The sequence below is a fragment of the Urocampus carinirostris genome, chromosome 12, assembly GCF_059441175.1.
Source record: "Urocampus carinirostris isolate Australia breed hairy pipefish chromosome 12, RoL_Ucar_1.0, whole genome shotgun sequence".
Taxonomy (NCBI): Eukaryota; Metazoa; Chordata; class Actinopteri; order Syngnathiformes; family Syngnathidae; genus Urocampus; species Urocampus carinirostris.
Genome location: NC_142360.1, coordinates 30,528,047 through 30,551,627, shown reverse-complemented (window position 1 = coordinate 30,551,627; position 23,581 = coordinate 30,528,047). Strand labels below are relative to the sequence as shown.

Below are 23,581 nucleotides of genomic sequence, written 5' to 3'. Positions count from 1 at the left end.
CACCTGGGTAGACACGTTGTACAAGTTGTACAGCCGACGTAAAGGATGCACGCCCCGGGCGTCCGGGAAGACGTTGTAGCAAGACACGGCAGTTAAAGGATGACATTTCTGTGGCGTTATTTCTATGAACGGGTAACAAGTTGCCCATTCACTCGAGCTGCTATCGGCCACAGCTCATGCCTTGCCAGCACATTACTCACTATATCACTTTTGGGTCAGTTTTCACGCGTATACATCCATTCTTTCAGATATTTGATTGAACAGAGTCACGTTCACAAAAAAACAAATAAAGCACGACTGTTCTCAAAAATTGCTGTAAAGCATGACAACAGATAAACATTAATCTGTTAAAAAATGTCATCGTATTTTTTCAGTTTGTCCAATCAAAATGTTGATTGCAACTGATCTAAACTTTACTTGGACTCCCTTGTCTTCAGCATATTGCATTTTTGTTTTGAAAAGTATTAAGTCGAAGATAATGAGGATTTTGCCTTTTAATACTCACACATTTACTCTGAGATGTTTGTTCGATTGAAAATAGTTAGTTTTATGTATTTTAACTAATGAACACTCAAGTTAATCATTCCCTTTCCCTTCTCATAGGTTAAATAAAATAAATACTAACATGTTTGCATAGACGATCAATACATACATATTATTTTAGTAAATCATTTAGGCAATTTCCAGTGGCAGGGTGATTGGTTTACAGATGCACAAATCCAAAGTGATGATTAAATTGAACCACGGGTGTGTATTAAGCACCAATATTGACCAGAGACAGTTTATAGAACTTTTATCGCATGCAATAATAGAGATCTATTTCAACAATCACTGAATGTGCAAGTTCTGAACAGGCTTTGGCATAAGCAATATGATATTGCATGTTGCAGCTAGTAGTACATAAAATGGTTACATAATCTGCACAAGTGAAACATATAATGGAACAGTATTGCTTTGCTCATCAGACATAATGTACGGGATTTCGTTGTCATAAATTATAGTTGGACAACAAACATGCAATAAACTCTTATCTCTACTTACTTAAATGGTGTTGGTGTAAAACTCACCAGGGAGTCAAGGCCTCAGCCAAAGTTAAAAACCGGTAAGTTGTTATCTCACTCGGAGTTACTTCATTTGGTTCAGTGAACCCTTTTTTCACTTGGAACTGTGATTCATATATTTGACATACGTTGTTTTGTACCCCTGCAAGAGATAGGAGCTTCTTTTAATGTCCTGTGTCAGGAAATTTAAATGCCAGACAGTTCATTCAAACTTATTAACCCCTTAATATTCCAAAGGCTCCCAAAAAGCAAATACGTGTCTCAGACACGTACGAACACTGTGTCTATACAATGTCACTAATCACTCAAATGCATCATTCCACATATCATTCAGAAGGTTAAACTCTTGGGATTTAAGAAATCTGCCAACCATCTCTTAGTTTCTATTTTCTTTTTTGCTGCCAACTGTGTGGTCAGAAAAGTAAGAATTTAATTGCACAGGGAAACATGGTTCTTTACTGTGCATATGACAATAAACACATTGAACTGAATTGAATTGAATTGAACAGAATTGAATTTAAAAATTGACTCATCACAGAAATATCAAGATCAGTCTGAAAATCAGTGTGGGAAAATATAAATCCAGGGTAGCTCACAAAAGTTGTCTTGCAGCCATCACGTTCAATCATATGCAACCATGGTCCTCTTGCATCCGTGAGTGTAGTAAATCCAATCGGGTAAAATATTTACACACTCCAAAACCGACAAATGCCAACAAATAAAAGAAAAAATCCCGGAGAAGCATCTGCATCGATAGACGTTGCTTGTTGCTAGTTGTCAGTTTAGCCCCATAATTTTAAAATTTATAAATACAGACTACCGTAGTAAAAAATGTTTTTCCATGCCGTAGAGCAACCAAACATGTGATTCACATATTTTTCGACCAATTGCAGTCTTTATTTTGCCCCGCTTTAGCCTATACAACCCTGTAAATGCTAAAAAGGACCCACCTCCTTTACTTCCAAATAACTTAAACCAATTGGGACAGATTCAAATGATGATTAACACATTGGTTAGGAAATGAAATGCCCGTATATATATATATATATCCAAGCATACACTGCGGACTACTTCTACAGGGGAAAATCTAGTCAGCGGCTGCTTGCCTTAGTTGTGAGACCTTGCGACTCAATATTGATCCATATTTATGGCGCGCTGTATTATAAGGCACATGGTCAGCTTTTGAAAAAAATGAAGGCTTTTAGGTGGTGAAAATAATAGTGAAAATACGGTACATGCTTATTGCATAATGTAATGCCTTGCTTGTTGAAACAGTCACTGCTGAGTTTTTCTTCTTTTTACTTCTCAAAGCCCAATGATTGGTCACCCACCACTTCTTGTCGCACCATAAAAGGTGATCAACAACAACGCTGTGGTTTAGACAGCATTCTAGTGACTGTGTATGTCATCTTAATAAAACGCAGCTTGCGCAAGATTGTTGCAATCAGTTGGAAGCTCATGATAATGGATCCCCACTCATGGTAGTTATGTTTTAAATAATGTTTGGAGTCAGAACTATGCTATTAAAGAGGGTGATTGAGCTGTATCCCCTGTGATGGGTCTACTGCACATTAGTATCTGGACTCAGGTCAGCATGCTGTTGTTGCTGGGCTTATGGCAGTTGACAGTTTTGATGCTGGCATAAAGATGGTGCTGACACAGTGTTATACGAGCAGGGCAACTTTGCTTAGTGGATGCAGTTCGATTCAAAAACTAGCTCCATCTGTCTGGTCCTGAAATGCCCTCGTACTAGGCACTGAAGCATAAAAAGCTCCCAGTGGGCGTGGTACTGCTTTGCAAAGCAGCACCAAAAGAAAAAACAGGTTGCGGTCTTGAAAAACACAATTTTTAAGCTATTAAAGAGGGTGTTTGTGAATTTGAATTGCAGCTAGGGCTGCTTTAATTCATAATTATTAACCTGTATTGTTTTGTGAATTAATCAAATAAAACACTTTTTATTATTAATTTGTTTTCTTATCTGGGTATAATTTGAATGTTACCCTGCAGAAAACCGATATCGTCTATTAAGTTGCGACTTCTTTCTCAAAAACCGGTCACTCCAAAAACCTCCAAAATGTTTTTTTCACAGTTTAATAACTTGCAATTTCACACTTTTGTTCATTAATGGGATGTTTTGTATTATTTAGCGTCTCCTAGTGGTGAAAAAAAAAGAAAACAAACATTATAGATTTGAATAATTAAAAAAAAATACACCATCAAATGGAAGTGCACTTTTTTTAAGTCATAGGTCAACAACTTAGTATTTATTTTACATAACATTAGCCTCACATGAATGTCAGCCATCTTGCTTTGCTTAAAACCTTGAGAAAATCGCAATGCATTTTTGTGTTGAAAAAAAATGGATCACGCCTTCTGATTTTTCCAGGGATAAATGAATACTATATAACTAAATGTAATTGACTTCATTAATTAAAGGAATACTGGAAGTTCAATGAGATTACACTATGAATGAGGAGAAAAAGTGGTGCTGTTTGATCTTTTTGAGTCTCCATCCTTTGTTGGTCTTATTGTGCTTTGTAGCACTCAATTTTTGTTGCACTATATTGACATATCATGGTCAAATATTACACAGTGCCCTTTAATTTGTGAAGACGAATAAACACTGTCCCCCAAAATAATTCTCAAAACACAAAATGTTCTTACAGTAATTGAGACATGAGATATTTTTTTGACGTTAGCAAAATGTTTTATTTCTATTCCACATGGATATTCGAATCGTTCTAATATCTTCATTTACAGTAACATTGGCCCTGGTGCCTATGGCCGCTCCATGATTTTGATCAGTCATTTAAAGACTAAAGATATATTCTGCCTTACCTGTAGATTCTGAAACTTTCTATTCAAGTTGTTCATGTTACGCTGTAGCTCTCAGACGAGTCATGCAGAGTCGTTGCCGTACCCCCATTAAAATGTGCCTGAGAGACTGCAATGAACCCACCAGGAGGGTCCGCAACTCAAAGCCACTTTCAACTTTAACATCATCAACACTGTCAAACGTGTTCTCTCTCTTTTTTTTTTAAGTGCGCCACTGTGTTTAATGTAGTCAGAAACGTTTCTGAGCGACGCAGATGTATGCGGTTTGATAGCGGCTGCTCTCGAGGGCTGCTGGGGCGGTAGGGCGGAGGGAGAAATAGGCTTTTTGGGGGGTATTATTGATTTGAAATTCACACTGTGCTTGAGTCCTCCTTTTAACAAGTACAGTCAAGCTCCTTTTCCATGTTTGTAAACTTCAACGCTGGAAAAAAAAGACTGAACACCCAATTTCATGAATATCAGTGACTGGTTTGTAATTCAGTTTCTCCCCGTTCCTTCAAAATTCTTTCTGGTCTTTGAAAGTGTTTTTATCCTCCTGTGTGTCCCGTTAAGATTGACAAGTTGATGGGCAAGAAAAATGATCAACAGCAATTCCAAGAGGGAAGATTTCTGGGGTGAGGGCAAAGGCAAGGCGGTGACTCATTGACACTCATTCACAGGAACGAAATGAGTGCTTTTGTTAACCCAAGCGGCACATTATGAGTGTGAATGTATAAGAAAAGGAGAGTCCATTTACTCTCCAGATTACATTGTGGTGATTAAAAAGGTATAATTAAAGTCTGATGACTCCTCAGGAGTGCTGCAGGGGTCAGCAGTGATGAAGGTGATATTAACAGCAGCACAGGAGAGAAAGGCAGAATACAATTCCACAAGTCTTTTTGACTTGGCTGTGGTTTTTCTGACAAACTCAATTAATAACTTTTCTTCAATAGTAAAAACCTGCAAAACAGAAAATGACCACACACACCATCTTATTGTAGCTTATTTGCATCATACTCTCATTTTGTTCCATCTTTTTATTGTACCAGTCTATTTTTATCGTACTGAACTTTAGTTACTCCTGAGTATTACTGTAAAATTAGCACAGAAGACAAATAAGTAGTCTTCAATCAATCAATCAATCAATCAAAACACTATTTTGTCCCCAAGGGGCAATTAAAAGGCACACAGAATAGCATACAACACCCACCCACATACATACAATACTCCGATGTTCGACCGTAAAGTGCTGAAGTGCTGTATTCCATACAATAATTAAGACTGAATAAAATGTTTAAAAATAAATAAAATGTATAAAAAGTACCAATATAAATGAGTTTGTGCACTGTCGTGAATGATGTGGGCGCAGAACACTCCTGAACACTAAGGGGCAGGGGCTGCTAGTTCAAGTGATGAACAGCCCTGGGGATGAAGGCAGTGTTCTTCCTTTGAGTCCTGCTGCCGGGGCAGCGAAGTCAGCCAAACAAACTCCGGGCAAGCTCTTGGTAAATGGTAAATGGTCTGCATTTATCAGATTCAGATTCAGATTCAGATCTACTTTATTGTCATTCTAGTTTTTATATAGCGCTTTGGCAACTAATTGGTAACATATCTCTCATTTAGCCATTTCTTTTAACACAATAAGGTTATTTAAGCACAGTGCGGCTTGTTTAAGCCAATTTAAACTAGGTCTCAGTAGAAACAAGTATTTTAACCCCTTAAACAAACAAACTTGTGACTTTATGATGTCACCAGACACTAAAATATGTTGTGCCCTTTCAAAATTCACTCATAGCAGAAACATCACAATCCGTCTGAACCAAGGTACAAGCCGAAATAGTTCATCAATATCGTTCCCTGGTAGTCAGCTCATGAGGTGATTCTTTTCGAAAATGGTCTGGTGACATTCACACGAGTCCAGTGAATCCAACCGTTTAAATATTTTATATAAAAGCATTTCTTCATTGTTTGACGTTTCTTGTTGTAATCTGTCTGTTTTTGCCTCATAATTTACTTTTAAAAGTAAAACTCGTGAGATAATTTCCAATATGGCTGTTAGCCTCTGACCTTTTGATTGACACCACTCTCGACCAATTGCAAGCTTTTTAAAAAATGGTCCTTAGTAGGGCTGCACGATTTTAGAAAGAAACCTAATTGCGATTTTTTTAAACCTAAATTGTGATTTCGATGCGATTTCTGATTTTCAAAGAAAAGTGCATATTCTGTGCCCTTTTTTCCCCGTGGATTGACATGCACACATAACTTGAGATGACGTACTTAGAGACAGAGAGTATACGACTGTTACAAAATACTAACTTTAGATGTTGAAATAAAAAGCAAATTGTAGTTGAATAAATGGTCTTCATTGTCATTATAGAAAAGGACAACGTTATTGGAGGGCTATTCCTTTTAGTGTAGGAAAACGATGAAGAGGCTGGCAATCTACACACTAGAGTCGGGTCCTTGCCACTTCTGATGATTAAAATAAAAGAGTCACAAATGTATCAGTTTTCCACGAGTGGTCCGCTTCATTGGTAATTGATTTGGCGCTTGTGACTAGCCACGTTCGGCAGTGGTGGCTTCAGAGTTGTTAGCCTAGCTGTCAGCTTCGCCATCCGACAGCACCTCAGTCAATGGACGCGATAAAAATCCAGGTAGCACTCGCTGGTTATCAGCTTTTCCTTGCTTTTCTGACTTTCCTCAGAGTCTAATTTATAAATTTTCGATATAACGAGCTGGTTAAGTTAAGAACTGTGGCGTTTGTTTTGGTGCCATTTGTGTACCCAGTGTTTAGCCGACTGTCCGCTTACACCAGCTTATCAAAGTTGTGCACACGCGTCTTGCAAACTTTGCCTCGCTTTCATTGGGTGCCATTATAACCTGCTTTTGATTGGCTGGCGATGTTAAACCCTGATATGTGACAATTCTTGTTGGCCAAAAATTCCGTCAAGTAAATAACAAAGTAAAATAATGATTCGTTGAAAAAAACGCATTGGTTTGCGGTTACGCTATCACACTACGTCACATCAGGATATTGATTCGATTTCGGTTTTAAGTGCAGCCTTAGTCCTTAGCCTAATATAGCTTATGAATGTCTGATTGCGACAACTGATATGAGCTAGTTTGGCTTCAAAATTTTTCAGCCAATAGTGACCGGTCAGAATGATGATTGAAGCATTGGTTAGCCAGTGATATTCCCAACATGAATTTATGCCATTTTCCGGGGGTGTATTCAAATCAAAGCCAAAAATAAACATGCGTAAATGCAACGCGGGATCCATTTTTATGCATGATTATCACGCGCAAGTGTGCACAAACAGTGATTGACTTCTGGAAAAAAAGTCAAACATTTACAACTTTTTCACAATGTCGAAAAATTGACCAAAGTTATGGACACGGTTGCTGAGGTTTTGAGCTGTAAACTGGTTGTCTCCAAACGTCCAATTTTGGAAACTCTTTGACATACCTTTTAGAAAAATGTGTATGATACAACGTTTAGCTTTTCAGATTGTGATCAAATTTGACTTGGGACTAGGTAAGGCTGCATGCTTTTGTCCCAGCTGCTTTCAAGCTAAAATGCCCGTGCTACACTCGTTTGCAGGCGTGCGAGTGCAAAAAAATATATATATACATTTTGGGGTTGGGGGGCGCAATAATGAAAACCTTCTTTTTCTGTGTGTTCCAACTTAGATTACTCGATGTTAGTAGCACTTGCAGTGACTCTTAGTTTTACCTTTCGAAAGAGACCCAAATCGTCCATATTTTCGCAACCGTTTAAGAGCAGCATTGAATTTACTTTGGGTACGTCTTGGATTGGAATTTTAAGAGTATTATACAGGAACGTTAACATTTTGAAATCTTGATCTCTCCCAGGTGCAATTTATGAAGTTTTGCATTTATCACCTTTGGGTGGTTATCACTTAGTTAGGCTTCTGTTTTGGGGAATTCAGTACTTAAATAAAAATTAAGTTTCAGTGTTTTGGTAGTTGTGCACTGGTTGTGACTTCTAACTCTATGCCCCTTTTCTAATAAACACCCACTCGGCGCATATGTTGCAACATGCTTCGTACGCAAGTGAGGTAAGGCGCGTCAACCATGCGAAAGTGTGCGCTCACTGACTGCATGTAATTTCACAAACACTGTGTGAACCGCTATCATTCCCGACATTTATGTTTTCAAAGTTGACGTAAGGAAACTATTAAAGATGCATGATGAGGCAATGTTTTCCATTAATGACTTCAGGGTTCAACAAATATGTCATGGCATTACTGTACTCAATTCAAGATGATATTTTTAAGATTTTAACTACTACTGTTTTCACAAGGGGTGTGACAAAAAAAAATCAATTCATGTGTTATACACCGTGATTTTTTTAGGTACTTAACAATTTGGGAAAAGCAAATGGATGTGGAAAATGGAGGAAGACAGCGGCCAACAAGAACCAAGGCCGGCGCCTATAAATTTGACTCGTGCATTGTTTGAACTTCATTCATGGTTTATTGTCCCAGAAGTGTATGATTTAAGCTGTTTGAAGGAAATTAAAATCACAATCATCTTATATTAAATACAATTATTGATAATCTGAATATTAATTGATTCAGCACCTTAGTATCGTGATACGATCAAATCGTGACCAAAGCATTTCGTCCGCCCCCGGTTTTTACTAGTGCTGTTAACAACTCCCTAGCAAGCCAGTTCTTTATTGTTATCCTTGTCCTTACGGTACTTTTTTGTTGTCAAAAGCACATATGAATTACTTGGGAAGGGTTTTTTGTTTTTTGGAGATTTTATAGCTTCTTCTAGCCATGACTAGCTGCTGATTAGGTATTTTTTTTTTTTTAAGTTTTGTAAGATTTTTTTAACCTACTGTTTGCTCCTTTTAATTAGTACTACAGATTCAGATTCAGATTCAGATCTACTTTTATTGTCATTCTAGTACACGTGTATACAGAACGAAATGTCGATGCATCTGACCCCCACAGTTTCCTTGAATGTACAGATATAAATAAAGTTGTATTGTATTTTGGCTACGTATAGTATTTTACCATAGTGCCGATAGTGCAAGAAGAGTGGCTAACCAGATGTGCAAAATGGGCAGTCAGGTTAACAAGTCAGGTACATAGTAACATTAACACTGTAACAATAACGCTGTAATTACAATAGTGCAGAGAGCAATGTGCAAGGAGTGGCAAGCTATAAAAAACTGCCAGTAGTGCAAAAAGTCAGATTAGCAGCCGTTTAGATTTAAGTTAACTATATGTTAGATTGACCATTTAACAGTCTAATGGCCAGGGGGACTAGACTATTGCGGAGCCTGGTGGTCCTGCACCGCACACTGCAGTACCTCTTCCCAGAGGCTAGCAGAGTGAACAGTCCATGATGGGGGTGAGAGGGGTCCCCGGTAATGTTCTTAGCATGGGATAGGCAGCGCTTCTGGCCAATGTCCTGAATGGAGGGAAGTGTAGTCCCGATTATTTTCTCTGCTGTCCTCGTTACCCTCCTCACACTACCCCAGTCGGTAGCGCTGCAGCCTCCACACCACACAGAGATACAGCTGGTCAGGATACTCTCTATGGTGCCCCTGTAGAATGTGATGAGGGAGGGTGGGGGCAGGTGGGCTCTCCTCATCCTCCGCAGGAAGTACAGGCGCTGCTGTGCCCTCTTAACCAGTGATGCAGTGTTCACGGACCAGGTGAGTTTGTTTGTAATGTGCACCCCTAGGAACTTGATACTGCTGACAACCTCCACAGCCTTGTTGTTGATGCAAAGTGGGGCATGGTTGGGCTGGTTTTTCCTAAAGTCGACAATGATCTCTTTAGTTTTGTCAACATTCAGGACCAGGCTGTTGTCCCTGCACCAGCCCACCAACTGCTCCACCTCCTCTCTGTAGGCCAGGTCGTTGTCATCCCTGATGAGGCCCACCACTGTTGTGTCGTCAGCATACTTCACGATGTGGTTTGTGGCGGACCTAGGGACGCAGTCGTGTGTCATCAAGGTGAACAGCAAGGGGCTTAGGACGCAGCCTTGGGGGGAACCCGTGCTGAGGTAGATGACATCTGAACTGTTCTGACCTATCCGCACTGATTGGGGTCTGTCACAGAGGAAGTCCAGCAGCCAGTTCCGCAGGGGGGTGTTGAAACCCAGGAGTCTCATTTTGTCTACCAGATGTTGTGGGATGATGGTGTTGAATGCTGAACTGAAGTCCAGGAACAGCATCCGCACATGGGTGTTCTTCTCCTCTAGATGTGTCAGGCTCAGGTGAAGCGCAGAGGAGATGGCATCCCTGGTGGAGTGGTTTGTCCTGTAGGCAAACTGAAAGGGGTCGAATGAGGAGGGGAGACTGGAGGTGATGTGCTCTTTAACCAGTCTCTCAAAGCACTTCATTATGATAGGAGTCAGTGCAACGGGCCGGTAATCGTTGAATGATAAGATCTGGGGTTTCTTTGGCACTGGGATGATGTTGGCAAATTTGAAGCATGATGGTACTTTGGCTTGGTCTAGCGAGGTGTTGAAAATGTCTGTTAGTACACAAGCCAGCTGATCGGCGCACTCCCTAAGTACCCGCCCCGGAATGTTGTCCGGGCCTGGAGCCTTCCTTGTGTTGACCCTTCTCAGGGTCTTCCTCACGTCAGATGAGTCCACGTGGAGTGCTCTTTCGTCCATGCATGTGGTTGGCTACATATTTATTGTGTTAGCGTCTTTATGTAGCTCTTAGTGTCTGTGGTTAATATTGCATATACTGAAATTGGCTCGTGGTTACTTCATAAAGAACAGTGACTAAGAAATTAAGTTGAACTTATGAACTCCTTCACTGTCGTCGACTGATATCCACATCCAATTTCGATTTTACTCTACCTGTGTCTAATATTGTTCTTTTGCAACATAAACACAGAGAAGCAAATGATGACTAACAGTTGAAAATATCTTTGTATTAACACTTTAAAGACTTGCCATCCTAATTGTTTTGACTTGTAATTGATTTGACTTCAAACATGTTAGTCAGATTTACCATGAAAGTATATGAACTTTTAAATATATTTTATCTTCTTTCTTTTCTTTTACCCTCACTGTTAAATGTGAAACTGGAGTGCCACGTCCAATTTCGTTGTCACAATATCTCATCTCATCTCATTAGCCGTACCGCTTATCCTCAGTAGGGTCGCGGGGGGGCTGGAGCCCATCCCAGCCATCTTCGGGCAGTGGGCAGGGGACACCCTGAACTGGTTGCCAGCCAGTCGCAGGGCACACGGGGACAGACAACTCATTCGCTCATTCACACCTAAGGACAATTTGGACCGGCCAATTCACCTGAAATGCATGTTTTTGGAATGTGGGAGGAAACCGGAGTGCCTGGAGGAAACCCACGCAAGCACGGGGAGAACATACAAACTCCGCACAGAAAGTCTGGAGGTGGATTTGAACCCACGACAGGTTCCCATGACATGAACTGTGCCGCACAAGCGCTAACCACTGCGCCGCCGTGCTGCCGTTGTCACAATATGTTCAACCCATTTTGTAACTATGACATTAAAGGTATATTCTATTCTATTCTATTCTATTCTATTCTATAATCTCCAGTGATCCAAGGCCCATTATGAAGCGTCTGCTAGAAAAAGAATTGTCCTGTATTCAGCAAACACGCTTTTAGTAAACACATAATATATCCTACAACATTGAGCAATAAAAACCCACAGAAAAATTCCTGTTACGCAAGAGCAGATTACAAGTTTCTTGGATGTTAATTTTCTTTGCGGTGGGGGTATAGCAGGGGAGGTCGCATCAGACAAGCAGAATGCGCTGTAATTTTTGCAAGTCAATTTGTAAGTAGGATAAACACCCTGTGAAGAAGTATTTTTCTGGGACGCGTCTCTCATTCAAACATCAAGTGGAGTTACTAGGGGACAATCTGCCGCCCTGTTATGAAGCATGCCAAAGCATTGTTGTTTTGCTTGCTACTGACTGTTGAATATACCCTTGGGATGACATAGTTTGTTCAGTTCACATTTCAAACATATCCTAGATAAGTGGTAAATATTTGATATAGTTTTACCTTTGGTAACTAAAGCAGGTGAAGCATGTATTCAGTGTTTGATCACTTTATGTATTATACGTTTTTTCTAATCATTTGGTTACATCTGGATTCGACTATTGCTTCAGTTATTCTCTGAACCTTAGGAAAAAAATGAAACATGGCGCTTTGATGGAGAGTGGAAAAGTCTTGAGTACCACGGCCTTAAAATGAACAGGATATGAGGATATGTGCCATTTGTGTTTCATGAAGCTGCTTTAGGTCAAAACGTTGTGATTTGAAAATTAGAAAGTCCAACAAATTACTTTTTCTATTTTCATTTTCTTGCCTTCAAAAAACAGAAAACATTAGACTTCAGTATTATAGTAATTGTTGGAAACTATTATTTTACCAGAATACATGAAATATCTCAAAGGACAAAATTAAATTGGATACGGGACATTTTAGTAATTGAGGCTATCAAGTACAGATCATTTCAGGGTTAGTACTTCTAACATACTGCGCATAGGTAGACATATAGAGAATGGCGAATTTGCCATCCTGTTTTTGTCAGATAATTTTGAGAATTTGCAATGAATAGTGAGGTGTGAGCAAGGGCCCATTTATCGCCACTTGAAGCTTCCAATATTTTGATTTCAAAGATGTGCACCGCAGTACTGGCTCTGTCTTCACATTCCCAGTAAAAGCAAACCAAAAGTGACATTGCCCTCCGTTTCAGACTTCATACTTTCTCCATATTTGGAAATGTTTACCTCCTAGCAATGCTCGACAGTGATCAGCAGAGAAGGGATGTGAGTCACTTGGGCTGCAGAAAACTTTCTCTGCCATTTGCTTTCCTGTTGCGCTTCCCTGGTCTAAAAAGTCGTGAGTATCTTCTCTTTACTTTTGAATTGTCGTTGAAGAAACTGCACCGCAGTCTAGTCTGTGTTAATGCTGAAACAGTTGCTGTGGGACTGCAACTACAAACTATTTTTTTGTTTCATTTTATGGATGTCTGAAGTCTTTGAAGACTAACGCTAGCTATTGTGCCTTTGGAGTGCTTTCTTTCCTTCCTTCATTTTTTGTGCCATCCTTCTTTTATGTTCTTACTGCAAACGTCAGACGTGTGTTGTAGGGCTAAACGACTGACTTTGCTATGAGTTCCAAGAAATTGTCTTATCTTGTCAGTTTGGTGCACATTAAAACACGTTATAGCTGAGCCTTTGAAGCTGATTACCATACCTTATCCCTTTACGCCACACATTATTTATTCTTGCACAACACATCTTTAAAATGTAAAAACAAATGTTTGGGACATCTGTTCAGATGAGAATGACATTATCTAAGGCTTACTATGGTCTTCATATTGGATCAGGGTTACGGAACCCTGATGTTTGAGAGCCCCCATGCCATCCTATCCCATCTTGTCCTGTATTTATTGGTTATTTTTCAGTGGGACGAGAGCAGGGTTTGGTCATGTGGAATCGTCTTCATAAGACCAGGACTATTTAACTCTGTCCTTTTTGCAATCAAGACAAAAAAAGAGTTTTCTTTGAAAAATTACAAATTTGCTTGGCTTTGACGAGAGTTTAGCACTTTCTCACCTAACCATTATCATACTGATTGGGGTTTTTGATCAAAGTAGGAAAAAGCGTTTTGGGCATTTATTTAAAAAAGCAAAACTTTTTAAAATTTGTCTGGTATTTAAAAAAGGGTAACTATAATATTTTTTTCCATATCAAGGCAAAAACAAACTGTCTTTGTGTAATGATGTTTTTCCATTTTGAAAACTAGTTCAACACCTTCAAAAAATATAATAAGAGTTAAAAAGAAATTCCTTTCGGTTGAACACGCAGTTTGCAACAACTTTCAGGTCTTTCTGCGTAAGGCTTAGCTATGAAGCATCCTCTTGGCATTGCTTTAATTGAAATAATTCTGTTAACATTTTTAATTCACGGTACTTTGTTTGCTAGTTAGTCCCACTGAGGGTCAGGGTACATCAGTCTGTCACTTAATCTGGTCTCACTCTTCTTTCTCTGCCTTTGTCCTTAATTTCAGGATTCTGGCAAGTGGTCCTGAAAGTCTCAACAAGTCAACAAATTAATATGTGATTAACAAGAGTAATTACACCACCACCGATCCTGACCCAGCTCAAGCACAGATTATCTGCATGCCATTAATCACTTTAAAGGTTTTGATTACTTTCTGTTTTTGCCTGCGTTAAGTCATCTTTAAGCATGCTAGTCCTTTCCAAACAGCTATTTACTGTTGATGCTTTTAGAGTGCTGGTTGGAGATTATATGCACACCTGCCATCATAGTGGCAGTGTATTTCCATTCATTCCTCTTGGGATTTAAGCGCTTTTGAAGGATTTTTGGATTTACTACAACACAACACCCCACTCCTCCCACAACCCGGTTAGGCTGATTTAATAAATGCAAACTATCTGAGACTTCAATTTAGCTTTACCTGTGGCATCTGTTTTATTGTAGTTTAAACCAATTTCCTCATTTATGTTGACAAAACAACAAACAGCAAGACTTGCTTTTAGCCTTCAACGTTCAGTGCAGAAGTTATATTTCAAGAATGTTTGATAGTGGAAGTGCACGTGCCACTTTATGTTTGGAGCCAAAATAAAAGCTGTTCTTATTGCCCAAGTCCTCCGGTGCATGTAACCATTTCCTGTCACTGAGCATTTTTAACCAGTCAAGGAAATGCATCGTCATGAAGATAACCGCCGTGGACAGCCGAACTAGCGCTGTGCCAGAAATGACATTTCCTGTATCCTCCTCCTCTCCCGTTTAGCATGGGATGCCGCTAAGTGATTAAACTGAGATTAGGCAGCCGGGCGCTGCAGGCTAATGGGACACACTTTGTGCCGTGTGTGACTGATACACTCTCAGATGCCAGCCTCTAAAGACATTCAAATGACTGTGGCGGCCTGTTGCGTGTAGTATAGCAACAAAATATACACAGATATTTGAATGGCATGAGTAGTAAAGGCACCAGGAAACTGGGAAGTAAAATATGTATTGGACTTTTCTCACTCCGGCGACCACCTCTTTGACTTGCCACACTTTGGTTGGCACTACGGTTCCCTTGAAACAAGGACTTACAAGCTCAGAGACAGTTTTTCCCCCCGGGGGGTCAGCACCACACTGACTTTCCTAGTCTCCAAGCACTACTATGTTCATATTTCTGCCTATTTAGCCTGAGATCTGTTTAATGTATTTTTTTCTCTTTTTATGTCGTTGTTATGTTTTTATTCTGGAGTGCCATGTCTTAGCTTGTAAACAATTTTCTGGTGCTGCAACAACAAATCGACAAAATCGATTAAAATCGATGATTAAAAGCGTTGGCAACTAATTAGATCATCGATTTGTTGAATCACGTGACCAGCTCAGTAGCCTAGATGGTAGTGTGCCCGCTTTGAGACTGGGAGGTCGCTGGTTCGCGCCTCGACCGAGACATACCTAATTGGTATAATGGCGGCGCCCTCTGGCTGCGGCTGCAACGGGTCAGGTGTATCGACATTTCGTTCTGTGTACATTGTTACAAAGAATGACAATACAAAGGAAATTATTATTATTATTATTATTATTATTTATGAGCCACCAAGAACGTTAAAGCAATGCAAATTAGAGTGCACACTGTTTCGTTGTGACGCTGGGAATTGTAGTACCGCTTTTACTACATTTTGGACATTGCATCATTTACAAACAAAATTGACTTGAAAGTTTTCAACTTGGCATTGTTTCACAAAGTTAACGAGTTTCAAGGGAACCGACATAAATACAAAAAACAATCAGAAAATAAGTATGAAATAAATAAAGTAAAAATAAAATTAATAATAAAATGTTTAACTCAACCCAAGGGGCAAATTCTTGGGCATATATCATTTTCATATTGGCAATGTTTTATCATATTCCCAAATTTAACCCCCCAAAACAAATTTGTTGACAACATTTTGAAATGTGGTTTTGTTGAAATTTTTGATTACTTATTTTTTGTGGATAAAAATGGAAATGTGTTCCTTTTTTTTTTGCTTTGTATGATGAGTCCAAATTTGATATGATCTGTGGAAAAGGTGGTACCAAAAGAGTATCTTACATATTTGCAGGTGTATAGCATACATTTCTATGCATTGTTTTTATTATCAAGTTAATTGACAAACACTTCTATTTTTTGTTTTTGTTTTATTTCATAGAATATTTTGTTTTGTGCACTATCGTCTATCTGTCCAAAACTTCAATATTTGAATAAAAAGTAGGGATATAAGAAATCCGAATCATTGAAAAAATATTGACCGATTCATCGATTATGAAATTTATCGTTGCAACCCTACAATCTTCACTAAGTTGTCATCAATGACTATAAAGACGGTTCTATGTCTAATTTGGTGGAAAGGAAAATTTAGACATTTTCAATTTCGGCATTGCCAAAGAAGTCCATATGTTTTTCTCTGCAACTGATTTCAGAACAAACATACCCCCTTTTAATGGACATTGAATATTATTTTTCACCTATTAACAGTAAAAAAAAAAAACAACCCAATCGATTAAAAAAAATAGATATTAGTTTAAAAAAAAAGAAATACACAAACTCTCATATAAACATGCATTTGTATAGCTTCTCGTAGCTCAAGAATTTTTTTTTTTCACATAACTTGAGGCTCACCTAGAGGGAGCTGACATGATTGCCCGTCATCTTGCTGCTAAGGTTACCACCAAAAATCTTGTGAAAGGCTTGGCCAAAAGATGATAGGAAAAATGGTGCAGTTTGGTCACTTTGAGTCTCCCTAGTTAGTATATTACTCCTTGTGGTTGTTAGGTTTAATTTTCTAACATTTATAATAAAACACTCTACAATATAGGACAAAGAGAATCGGTTCTTTATAATTAGTTACTTTATTAATCATCATATTGAGAGCCGCCGAGGTTCTTCTGCTAGGCATCTTAATGCTCGCCCGTTCGGCTCGTTTCCTCAGCTGACTCTGAAGAAATCTTCTCCAAACGTCCCTTGTAATATTCAGTTTGCTATGTAGCGTTAATCAGTCTTCTTTTTGACAGCCTCTTCTCCGGCTGATATGTTGTAGGGCCTCCCTTGTGAAAGAGTTCATGTCCTTCGTTCTCACGATCTTTGGTGGAAAATAATCTTGAGTTATGGCAAAAAAGGTCATTCCAGGTCAACATGGTATGTGAGAACAGAAACACAGTCAATACATCAAAACACAACCCATGACCTTGGGAAGCAGTTTACAAGCTGAGAACTTCTTCTAAATGACTAAGAATATATATATATATATATATATATATATATATATATATATATAACGTATTCATGTCAACTGTAGGATAAATAAAGTTATAAAACTCTATCATTCCCTCCTCTTTATCCTACCGGAGACATAATACTTCATTCAACTGTCACTTCGCAATACGATTTTCAACAGAGAAATCAAGAACACAACAACAGTCGTTACACTTAGAGGTTGTCGTCATAATGACCAGGATCTGAGTAAAAATCATGAAAATGCAGAGACAGGCAATCATCATCAACATTTGTGTCATTACAATTTTCACCATCATCATTTTTATGGTAATTGCCAGAGTCATCGTCAGCATTGGTATCCGAGGGCAACAGAGCATACAAAGGTACCATCTTTGCCTGCATTGGGGCAAGAGCTTTTTGTAATTAGTCTCGTTAGCAATGTTCTTATGCACGGAATACAACAACATCCACACAATGTGAGAATATCCGCAAAAACGGGTATAGTATACATTTTTTTTATATTTTCCAAACGTATCTCCAAAACCATCCCACATTTGTGTGTCAACTCTTTAGTGGTCTTTCATCTTGTTGTTAAGTGACCTGAGGCCTTCCAGGGCCTTTGTCAGACTTCCGTCTGCTGCCGTGTCGTTCGGTATGAACGTGCAACATTGGTCACCAAAGACAGAATAGACCCCTCCCTTTTTAGCCAGTAGCATATCAACAGCAATCCGGTTCTGGAAAGCCATGAGGGAGGTAGCAGTTGCTCGTTATGGCGGAGAAACCTTGTTCTGTTTTGTTTCCTAACTTCTGCACATTGAAATGGATATAGTCTATTCTGTCAACATTTTTATTAATTGTACACCAATAACAAATCAAAGATTCAAAAACCCGCTGCTACTTGATTTACTAATTTGTATTCATCTGGTACGCCTCTTGGAACACCAATGCTGTCGATGTATGTAGGATCATTGTCACTCTAGGCATAGGTAGACCTTTACTTTTCCATACATGTGATAACAAGCTCTTAACAGATGTTAGCAATTCAGGGATTGTGGTGGCGGTTATAGACACAGGTAAAATAAGACACAGATGCACACAATCCTGTGGTATTGTACGGTAGTCTATCATACAACTTGTCTCCTCCACACCACCACCAGATGTCGCTCCGGGAGAGTGGTTTAAATGTTATATTGACTGTCAACATTTTGTGACATTGTATACCATTCAGACTATCACAAAGTCCAATTCTATTTATACAGGTAAAATTATTTTGAACTACTCATTAGAAAACACAGGCTTATGTTTTTCAACTGTCGTTCCGGGGTAGGTTTGATCCCAGAAAGAGCAGTTTCCGTTTGGTACAGCATTATTCATTACGTTTATCAGGCACTCTGAGTTCAGAGTGGATTTTACAACTCTCTTTTGAGGCGAGCACCCATACACACAACACAATTAATCATGACAGCATGTGCCGCCTGCTCAGCCATTAGCAACCAGTTGTCATCTATCCTTGAAATTCCTGTGGTAACTTTGAACGACATCAATGTCTTTAACTGACATGCTTACTGATGTGAAATTTGTCGTTAGAGAGTAGTTACTTAATTTTGGCTGATCAGTCGATTTCATACTGTCATTTACACACACTACGACCTGAAACCCCAGCACGTGCTGTTAAAAAAAAAATCTGACCCAATTGTCTGGTTTGTTACGGTTATAGTCAGTTGTAAATTGCTTCTTTGATGCTGCAATTTAACCCGATTTTTGAAATACTGGGCCTCAGAGCTGTCCCCTGGGGTCCAGTACTCCCCTGCCTCCGTTATAACCAAATACTCCCACGCTTGGAACGCTCCGTGTCCAAACACGTACCACCAGTACTCCTCCCACCCTTGCCCAGTAATATGTGTTGGCTGTCCCCCTAGACTGCCTCACTGGAACCTTTTTAAAGAGGTTATCGGTATGGACATCACAATGGTGGCATTATGGCTAACCCTAGGGCTACAAGTCCGTCTCGTCCTAACAAATTAACTGGGCATTCGGGCAGCACTAAAATTGACATTTGACACGACAGCTCGGTTTCTGGGACTCTTTTTAATACCCCCTGAGCTGCGCGCACCATTACTTTGTTTGGCCCGAGGGTCACATTTGGGATTTGTTCTTTAAGGGTGGTTCTGCACGCCCTAGTATCACAGAGAAATTTTACAGGAGTGCCTTGAACTAATAATGTTACTTCGGGTTTGATTGTTTCTTCAAAGAGAACTCTTTCGAGATTAAAAATTCCTTCTTCCCCAGTTAACTATTCATTGTTTTGATACTGTTCTACTGTCCCTATTTTATCATTACTATCTTGACCCAGTCACGCTGTTTGGTGTTGCTCAGCAGAGCTTTCTTCTTCACATTCAAGGACATGTGACCTTTTGACTCGCCGTGTGTGCTACCCCCACCCCCTTTGAGCGTAGCTGGGATGTGCTCCATATCACTCCCTTGGCCTCGCTGTTGATAAGCGGCGCAGACAATGGATGACTGATGTCTTTTTGTGCAATTCACTGGCACTTGAGAGTCTCGTTAATACCATTGTGCTTACGTAGTGGAATTTTTTAGTAAATTGGCCGGCTTACTCTATGTCTTAAATTTTTTCTCTAAATTTAAGTACTAGTAGACATTATCTTAGTTTAATCAATTTCTACCCATTTATTTCTCATGCAATTATTTTTAAATTGGCATGATATGTCTCAAAATCAATTAATCCGTGATTTTCATTTCTTATGAACCTCTTCAAGATTGTTCAATCTATTTCTCATTGTCTTCTAAAAATTCTCTTCCATAGAAACCGTTTCCTTTTAACTTAACCAAACCATAAGTCAGTATTTGTTACACATTTGCCTATCACTTGTCAATCGTAACACTCATTCTAAAAAAAAAATTCAGTGTGTAATCAATTGTCCTCCCAATTGTCCTTTGGGCTAAATTTGTCAAAATTCCAAACCCTCACACTAAACATCAGAAATCCCAAAAGATCAACAAAAATTTCTCAAAAAAATGCCAAATCGAACTTAATGTCATAGCTTTTCTTATGTATTTTCTTATCTCTGTAATCATAATCAATCTTTTGTTATTGATTCATTAAAGAACAATACATACTTGTCACTTATGAATTATCTTGTTGAGTGTATCTATTTTGTTTATTCATTATCTTTTATTCTGCTCAACAATTTTTGTTTCTACGCACTAGATAGATAGATAGATAGATAGATAGATAGATAGATAGATACTTTGTTCATCCCCGAAGGGAAATTCACATTTCCAGCAGCATCCCTGAGCTGAGAACAATCGAAAATAACATGGGAGCTGCTGGAGTGGCTGCCATTCGTGACGGCGCCGGAAGAAAAGATTCAATTTGAATCATGTACAAACAAACAAACAAACAAAACCTCGATGGGTTTCCCTCCAGGAAAAAAGAAAAGGCAGGCTGCTTGGTTTCATTTTGTTGACACACATGGTTACCTATGACCTGTCTGAGTTTTTAGGCCGCTTGCATGCACAACATGCCTGAAGTGAATCATGCAACAAGAGGAGAGCTACAAGCTGTGTGAGTGTCTTTGTTCTAAGCATCTTTCCGAAATCCCTTGTATATAAAGCTAAACAAATCTGGTCTGACTATTAACACTAGTTTCTTTCCTGTTTAAAAGGAAAAAAAAATTCATTCAGTGACTGAAATAGCTTCATCTACGTTATTGATTATTTCTAGTCTCGATTCTTCTTTTCTGTAATACGAGAACAACTAAGGAAATAATCTTTTTACGTAATACACCTCTTTTGAAGTTGTCCATTTACGAACAAGAAGATTGACACTAAAATTATGGACCATTTTTAGTCAGCTTCATTGCTTTAATCGTCCTTTCTTTATTAGGAGCAAAACTACACGTCTTAAAGTTATTACCCTTTGCTATTCGCATTTTCAACGAAAAATGATTAGTTGTTCACTCAAATATTCTTTCTTTTTATACTATTCTGTATAATTATCTTGTATTATACTCTCAGTGTTTTCATTTTTTCACTTACCTGTCTTAAACGCATCATTTATGCTGGGTACGCAACCTTTTTTTCTTTAAATTTTCTTATCATTTAGTTTACTCTTTAACAAAGATTTAACGCATTACAAGTCTTGTCATTATTTTCGAATTCGCTGTACGAGTTTTTCTTTTCTTTTCCTGCACGCCGATCTTAGCTAATGAGATCTCGTCTCTTCGAAATTACGTCATTGTTGTGGGTAATTCTTGTCGAGTGACGGTCAGTCTTTTTATTAGACAAACGGCTTTTTTCCTCGTTCAATTCATCAAAGAGAGCTTGCTTTTACGGCTCATTTGCTTTGATGATTGACATCACGAATTATGTTGTACTAAGATGTTAAAGAAAGAAGTAGAAAAATGGAAAAAGACAAGCCTGTTATTCGCAATTACCGTCAACAAATGCAGAAAATAAATTAATAATTCGATGATCAAAACTGAATGAGTACGCAGATATCTACTATATTTGTCACCGATTTATAAGTTCGATCTTTGTATCACTAAATTTCAGGGGTTCTGCCAAGATCTTTAAATCTTTTAGCAAGCTAGTACACGGAATTCAAAATTCCTATCATATTATCATTATTGATAGTTCAGTTAAAAAAAAAAAAAAAAATCATATATATCAGGGTGTCCCCTGCCCACTGCCTGATGATTGCTGGGATGGGCTCCAGCACCCCCGCGACCCTTCTGAGGATAAGCGGTGCAGCTGCTGAGATGAGATGAGATATATATTATATATGTGTGTGCAGCACGGTGGCGCAGTGGCCAGCACGTGTGCGGCATTACTAAGGACCTGGGAACAGGTGTGTGTGTCCACTGGCTGCTCTCATTGTTACGATTTACCTACCTTTTTCAAAAAACATGCATTTCAGATGGACTGTTTGGTCCAAATTGTCCCTATGTGTGAATGAGCTAGTGAATTGTCTAGCTTTGTGTGCCCTGCAATTGGCTTGCAACCAGTTCAGGGTGTCCTCCAATCGCTGCTCGATGATCGCTGTAATGGATTCCAACAAGATGAGATCTTCTTATCATAGTTATGGTTCATACCGGCCGAATATGAACACAAAACTTTTCTGGCTCTCACCATCGTTCATCCCATTCAAATGTCTTCATCATCGTTAGTAATGCTACTTTTTTCCCTCACCGTTCTTCCATTTTCTCCTCAGCGGATTGTTGAGCCCAAATGAGACAAGAACCAAATTCTGAAACTCAAAAATATCGTTAGAGCAACACTTTTGCTGTAAAATCCAACTTTTCCTAAGTTTCTTTTGTAGTGTTTTCACGACAGTTCACTAATATATATATATATATATTTTTTTAGTCTATAATATTTCTCATTATGGCAACAAAATAGTGTATTTTTTGTATCACTACAGTATTTTTGTAGTCAAATTTATTATTGTAATACTTTGCATTTCTCTCATTTCTTGTTCTAAAGCAAAACAATATGTCATGTCTATGTTCATTTGCCTTCAAATAGATTTTCATCCTTTACATAGTTCTTTTATTTTTATAGCTTATTTATAAAATTACTGTCACATGTTTTGCACAATGTTGACAACCCTTTTTTTTTTTTTTTTTTTTTTTACTACTACGGTGGCTGTTTTTCACCAAATGCATATTACACAAATCTCAACTGTATGTAACATCTTACATGCAAATATTTTTGTTTAAATATTGCATCAATTATAACTTTCCTTAATTTAGTGTCCACTTAATTCCTGCGTCCTCATATTTACCTTTTTTTTATTTTTTTTTATCATTCACAGCTTGCTCGGTGTCACGTGTGAATGCCCCTTCTAGATTTAAACCCATTATTCAACCCAGAAAAATACTCCCTTTTCTCTTCTTCACTCCTATCACGTCATCTCTTTTAATTATTTACTGCCAAGGTCGTGCTATGACCTGTGATCCTCCTTCAACATCTGCCAAATGTACTTTCCTTTTCCTTCTTGATTTACTCTCTCTTGATCCCGTGAATTTACTGCACCTCCAATTTTGCACAATGACCAATTATCTCAGACCATACGTCCGTCATTCTCCAATCCACCTGTGCATGTTCTAACAACTCTTTACACAGAACAATTTATCTATTGATTTATTTATTTATTTATTTATTTATTTTTAAAGTGAAATGGCCATGTACACATTATTTTCTATCCATGCAGATATATTTTTAAATTCTCATGATCTGTCTCAAGATAATAATCAGCTATTTTATTTTTAAATTCCTATGATCCAACCTATTCAGGATCAATCAGTTTATCGTTATCTACATCTATTTTTTACTCTGTCAATAAGGAGGTCCACTTGGCCTTTTAGCCATTGAGAATTGGGCGGTAAAACCCTACACCCTTCAC

General features: G+C 38.5%; 1 protein-coding gene across 6 annotated transcripts in view; it reads left to right on the top strand.

The window, feature by feature from the left end:
* Positions 1–23,581, top strand: part of lpp (LIM domain containing preferred translocation partner in lipoma) — a 206,936-nt gene that overhangs the window by 3,404 nt on the left and 179,951 nt on the right. Inside the window, exon 1 of one of the 6 annotated variants that reach the window (XM_088348861.1) lies at positions 12,669–12,768. The exons of 3 other annotated variants lie outside the window; for them this stretch is intronic. The gene's annotated coding sequence lies outside the window, so the exon portion shown is untranslated. Of the gene's footprint in view, positions 1–12,668; positions 12,769–13,950; positions 14,075–23,581 lie in introns of those variants that run through there. 2 more of the 6 variants (XM_088348865.1, XM_088348862.1) reach the window with 2 other exon arrangements.